Below are 6,927 nucleotides of genomic sequence, written 5' to 3'. Positions count from 1 at the left end.
ACTGGAGCCCGTCTTAACTATTATCTTGGTTGTGTCAGAACTGTTTGGGATGGGTTTTGCTGCTGGGGTTAGAGCTGAGGCCCAAGATCTGCTCAGTGCTCAGGTAGAGACTGGAAGGTACCAGTGCTCTGGGTCAGGAGTGAATTTCTGGGTCCCCATGGGTCCTGGTTGCTCCATGTTTCAGGTAAGTGTTGCTGCCTCCTTGCCTAAGATACTGCTCAAGTTAGAGCTTCTAGGAGCCCTGCTTCTTCTGGGTTCTGTGAGATTGGATGCAGAGCTGTCTCCTGGGATCTACTTAGTGCTCAGGCACAGAACGGATGGAACCCATGTTCTGGTCCAGGAATGAATTCCTGTATCTCAGTGGGTCCCAGTTGCTCCCTGTTTGGGGCGGCTGTTGTTACCTCCTTATCTGAGATACTGCCCGGGTTAGAGCTCCTGGGAGGCCCTCTTCTGCTGTGTTTTGTGAGGTTGGGTACAGAGCTGCCACCTGGGATGTGCTCTGTGCTCGGGCCCAGACAGGAAGTCTGTCTTATTGTTATCATTAAAACCTTGACTTGTCCCTGATTTTAGTGCAATTGCTTCAAGTTTTTCTCCACTTAATTTGATGCTGGCTATTGGTTCTCTGTATTGACTTTATCATGTTTAGTTAGGCATCTTGTATCCCTGATCTCTCCAAGACTTTAGCATGTTAGATTTTGTCAAAGACAAAATTCATTGTATGGTGGACTGCATTGATGGATTTTCATATGTTAAAGTATCTCTGCAATTCTGGGTTGAAGTCTACTTGATCATGGTGGATGATGCATTTGATGTGCTCTTGTATTTTGCTTGTGAGTATTTTATTGAGTATTTTTGCATCAATGTTCATAAGGGAAGTTGGTCTGAAGTTCTCTTTCTTTTTTGAGTTTATGTGTGGTTTAACTATTAGGGTGATTGTAGGATCATACAATGAATTTGACAGTGATTTTTCTGTTTTGAATTTATGAAATAATTTGAGGAACACTTGTATTAATTCTTCTTTGAAAGTCTGGTAGAATTCTGTGCTGATACCATCTGGCCGTGGGCCTTTTCTTTTGTTGGAAGACTTTTAATGACTGCTTCTATTTCCTTAGTGGATCTATTTAAATTTTTTACCCGATTGTGCTTTAACTTTGGTAAATGGTATCTATCAAGGAAATTGTCAGTTTTGCTTAGATTTTTCCAACATTGTGGAGTAGTCTTTTGAAGTAACACCTATTGATTCTTTAGTTTTTCTTGTTGTCTGTTGTTATATTCCCCTTTTCATTTCTCATTTTGATAATTTGGATATTCTCTCACGGCATTTTAGCTAGTTTGGCTAACTTTTTTTCTATATTGTTTGTTTTCTTTAAGGGTCAACTCTTGGTTTTCTAAATTCTTTGTATCTTCTGCTTTGCTTCTAATTTATTAATTTCAGCCCTGAGTTTAATTATTTCCTATCTTCTAGTCCTTTTGTGTGTGTGCTTCTTTTTGTTCTAGAGCTTGTAGGTATGCTGTTAAGTTGCTAGTATGAGATCTCACTAATTTCTTTATAGAGGCACTTAGTGCTATGAACTTTTCTTTTAACACTGCTTTCATTGTTTTGCATAAGTTTGGGTATGTTGTGCATTCATTTTCATTGACTACTTGTAATGACCTGTTCGGATCAGTCAACAGGGTCTCCAGCGCAGGAGTGAGGATGCATGCTTCCAATTCCTGGTGTCCTTCACTGTATCCAGCTTACTGTACCCAAACGTTGAGGCACCACTTTGTAACCGCCCGAGCTGCCCCACAGTCGGGAGCCACTTTTTAATGGCCTGTTCTGCTCCTCTGGTCCTCGGGTCAGGGTCTAGCAAAAGAGAGAGAGTGGAGGCGAGAGACATGAAGAGTGGAGATGAGACAGGGAGTCTGATCAAGTCTCTTCAAGTCTCGTTTATTGAAGGGAAATCCTGGGTATTTATACACTTTACCACGTGCCTTGCCCTCGTGGACAAGCACAGCTGAAGGCAGTATGTCATGTGCCTTGCAGCGTGGATATCACATGTGCCTAGCTAGCAGTGTGGAGACCACGTGCGCCTAGCTGCTGGCAGCACTAAACAGCAAAACAAGATATGTGAGAAAAAACAAGACGTTTATCAGAGTGTGCTCAGCTGTTGTGGGCTGTTGAAACAAGTCTCTTGTCAGGGTATATGGCTCTAGATGGCTGAAAAGATGATAGCCTCTTTCAGCTAGAAGTTGGCTCCCAACAACTACTAGAAATTATTTTTTTTCTTCATATCTTTCTTAACCCAGTGGTCATTGAGTAAAGAGCTCTTCATTTTCCACGAGGGTGTAGATTTTGTGATATTTCTGTTGTTGTTGAAGTCCAACTTTAATCCATCATGGTTTGATAAGATATAGGGTTTTATTTCAATTTTCTTGTATCAGTTAAAGTTTACTTTTTGACCAATATATGGTCAATTTTGAAGAAGGTCAGTGAGGTTTTTGAGAAGAAGATATATTCTTTTATGTTTGGGTAAAATATTCTGTAGGTGTCTTTTACATTCATTTGATTCATAATATCTGTTTCTTTCTTTGTTTATCTGTTTAGTTTCTGTCTGGATGACCTGTCCATTGATGAGAATGGTGCATTGAAGACTCACATTATTAATGTGTGCAGTTCAATGTGTGATTTAAACTTTAGCAATATTTCTTTTACAAATGTGGATACCCTTGCATTTGGAACATAACTGAGACATCATCTTAGTGGATGTTTCCTTTGATGAGTATGAAATTTCTTTCCCCATATGTTTTGATTAATTTTGGTTGAAAGTGTATATTATTAGATATTATAATGATTACTACAGCTTGCTTCTTGGGTTCCCTTGTCTGGAAAACCTTTTCTGAGCCTGTACTCTTAGGTAATATCTATCTCTGATGATGAGATATGGTTCTTATATGTAGCAGAATGAATTATCTTATTTTCCCATCCATTCTTTTTGCCTATGTCTTTTTATTGGGGAATTGAGTACACTGATGTTGAAAGATATTAACTACTAATGATTGTGAATTCCTGTTATTTTGATGGTGGTGGTAGTGATAGTGTGTGTGTATGTGTGTGTGTGTGTGTGTGTGACTCTTTTGGTTGTGCTGATGTGGAATTATATATTTCCCGTATTTTCTTGGGTGTAGTTGTCTTTGTTGGGTTGGAGTTTTTCTTCTATTATCTTTTGTAGGGATAGATTTGTAGATAGATATTGTTTAAATTTGTTTTTTTGTCATGGATTATCATGTTTTCTCCCACTATTTTGAAAGAAATTTTTGATGGGTACAGTAGTCAGGGATGACATCTGTGGTTTCTTAGAGACTGAACGTCATTTGTCCAGGTCCTTCTGCTTTTAACAGTGTCTGTTGAGAAGTCACATGTAGTTCTAATAATTCTGTTTTTAAATGTAACTGGCTTATATGTTATATTTTCCTTTGCAGCTTTTAATATTCTTTCTTTTTCTGTACATTTAGTATTTTGATTATTATGTGGCAAGATGTTCTTTTGTATTTCAATAAAATTTGGTGTTCTGCAAGCTTCTTCTATGTTTATAGGCACCTCTTTGTTAGATTGGGGAAATTTTCTTTTGTGATTTTTTTAAAAAATATTTTTTTGTACTATTGAGCTGGAAATCTTCTATTCTTATTATTCTTAGGTTTGGTCTTTTCATACGGTCCTAGATTTCTTAGATGCTTTGTGTCAAGAAACTTTTAGATTTAACATTTTCTTCTATAGATGTATCAATTTCTTCTATCATATCTTCTATACCTGAAATTCTCTGTTTCATCTCTTGTATTCCATTGCTATTGCTTGCTCTGTAGTTCCTGTCTTCTTACCTAGGCTTTCCCTCGTAAGGTTCCCTCATTTTGTGTTTCCTTTATTGCTTCTATTTCGATTTTCAGGTCTTCAATAGTTTTATTCATTTTCTTCACATGTTTGATTGTATTTTATGGTATTTCTTTTTTTATTTTTTAGAGTAATTTTTTATTGGATATTTTATTTACATTTCAGATGTTATCACCTTTCCCCATTCCCCCCACACCCCAGAAATCTCCATCCCATCCCCACTCCTCCTGCTTCTATGAGGATGTGCCCTCACCCACCCACCCATCCACCCACCCACTCACCCACTCACCCACTCACCCACTCACCTACTGCCTCTTCCCTATTCTCTGAATTCCCCCACACTGGGGCATCCAGTCTTCACAGAACCAAGTACTTCCTCTCCCGCCTATGCCCCACAAGACCATCCTCCCCTAAATATACAGCTGAAGCCATGGGTCCATCCCTATGTGCTCCCAGGCTGGTGGTTTAGGCACCGGGAGCCCTGGTTGGTTGGTATTGTTGCTCTCCCCATGCGGTCACAAACCCCTTCTGCTCCTTCAGTCTTCTCTCTAACTCCTCCATTGGGAACCCCATGGTCAGTTTAATGGTTAGCTGTGAGCATCCACCTCTGTATATATCAGGGTCTGGCAGACCTCTAAGAAGATAGCTGTATCAGGTTCCTGTTAGCATACACTTCCTGGCATCCACATCAGTGTTTGTCTTTGGGATGGATACCCAGATGGGGCAGTCTCCTCCTTCAGTTTCTGTCCCACACTTTGTTTCTATATTTGCTCCCACGAGTATTTTATTACTCGTGGAAGGATCGAACCACTCAGATTTTGGTCTTCCTTCTTCATGAGCTTCATATGGTTGTGAGTTGTATCTTGGGTATTACGAGCTTTTGGGCTAATATTCACTTATCAATGAGTGTGTACCATGTGTGTTCTTTTGTGACTGGGTTGCTTCACTCAGGATGTTATTTTCTAGTTCCATCCATTTGCCTAAGAATTTCATGAATTCATTGTTTTTATTAGCTGAGTAATACTCCATTGTGTAAATGTCCCACATTTTCTGGATCCATTCCTCTGCTGAAGGACATCTGGGTTCTTTCCAGCTTCTGGCTATTGTAAATAAGGCTGGTGTGAACATAGTGGAGCATGTGTCCTTCTTATAAGGGATTTACTCTATTCATTTCTTCTTCTTTGCACTCTTTGCAGTTTCCTATCATCTTCATGAGATTGGATTTTAGGGCTTTTTTTTTTCTTGTTAGGATACCCAGGGTTTGCTGTGACCTCTGTTGGTGCTATATTACTCTAACTGTTGATGGTTTTGTTCTTATGTTTGCCTCTGACCATCTGAATTTTGAGATGATTATAGATTTAGGTGCTAATTTATGATTTTATCTGTGTTGGATTGGTGTTTTTAGATTTTTTTCACTGGGTTTCTGTTTTCTCTCTGTCTTCTGACCTGAATGTTTTGGAGTTCTGGTGACCAGTAAGTCTTTAGGTCTGATATGGTGTTTCTGCTGGGATTTTTGTGGTGTGAGTAAATTCTAAGGTTTTGGATGCTAATATTGCCTCTGGAATCCCTAGTACCAGTATTGTGTGAAGTACTTGGTGTCTATATAGCCTCCAGGGAAGCAGTCAGAATTGTGGGTCAGAAAATGGAGTTCAGAGTATGGATATTGTTAATTTTTTGTTGTGTGTGCTTTAAGGGGAATTGACAGGCAAGAGCAGTGTGTGTGTGTGTGTGTGTGTGTGTGTGTGTGTATGTGTGTGTTTGTGTGTTTGTCTTACCTGGTGTTCCTGGTGTTGCAAGCAGAGTTGTAGGACAGGAAATGGAGAACAGGTTATAGGGTGAAGGTTAATCTGCTGGGTGTTCTTTTTGGTGGAATTGTTATGTTAAGTAAGAGCTTGGGGGAAGGATCTTACCTGGCATCCTGGCAGGCCTCTGGGAAAGCAAGAAGATCTGTTTGGTAGGAAATGGAGCACAGGGTATCCAGCCACAAAAGTTTGGCTCTACAATGACGTCTTCCTTGAAAGTTACACTAGTGCAATGGTGGCACAAAGCTTATGAGAGCAACCAAGTAATGTCTGATCTGACATAAGTTTTACTCCAGGACATATAAACCATATCCAGTACTGCATAGATGATCAAGAACCAAAGGCAAGATAACCCAGAGACCTAAAGGAAAACCAAATGGTACAGGTCTTTAAAAATAGTAATGATAAAATGACTCCTAAACATATTCTGCTGCACTCATATATCTGTGCCTTATTCATCTATCATCAGGGAGCCTTTTTCTTTTAGCAGATGGTTAACAATACAGGGACCAACAGCCAGTCATTAGGCAGAGAGATAAACCTTAGATCACAGAGCTCTACATGGCTATCTCCATCAAATCACTCTTCTGAGAACTCACGGTACAACCCCTCTAAGAGGAGGTGGATGGAGGAGGACACCAGGAGAACAAGGCCCTCTAAATCAGCTGAACAAAGCTCATAGAAACTCACAGAGACTGGAGCAGCAAACATAGGACCTACCTACACAGGTTCTGCTTCAGTTCCTCTGTATATATATTATAGCTTTTTTGAGTGTTTTTTTATGGGACTATTGAGTACGTGAACAAATGGATCTGTGATTCTTGTGCCTTCTCTTAGACTCTTCTTTTTGTTGGTTTGCCTTGTACAACTTCAATTTGATGTGCTTAGTTTGATATTATTATATTTTATTGCATTAAAATTATTTCTCAATGAAACTATAAATATTAGAAAAAATAGTGATATAGGAGGGCCATCATAAGACCATCCCTGGTCTGGTGGTCCTGGATGCAACCAGAAGGTAGGCTGAGAAAAGTATTGGGAGTAACTCAGTAAGCATTAATCTTCCATGACCTCTGTATCAGCTCCCATCATGAAGAGGAGCTGGTTTAAGGTCCTGCCTTGGCTTCCATCAGTGGACTGTGATTCAGAAGATGTATACCAAATAATACCTTCCCTCTGAGAGAAAGCCAGGGAGAAAAGGAGAGAGAGAGAGAGAGAGAGAGAGAGAGAGAGAGAGAGAGAGAGAGAGAGAGAGAG

This window comes from Grammomys surdaster, unplaced genomic scaffold (genome assembly GCF_004785775.1).
Source record: "Grammomys surdaster isolate TR1022 unplaced genomic scaffold, NIH_TR_1.0 62, whole genome shotgun sequence".
Lineage (NCBI taxonomy): Eukaryota > Metazoa > Chordata > Mammalia > Rodentia > Muridae > Grammomys > Grammomys surdaster.
Note: the sequence above shows the minus strand (reverse complement) of the source record.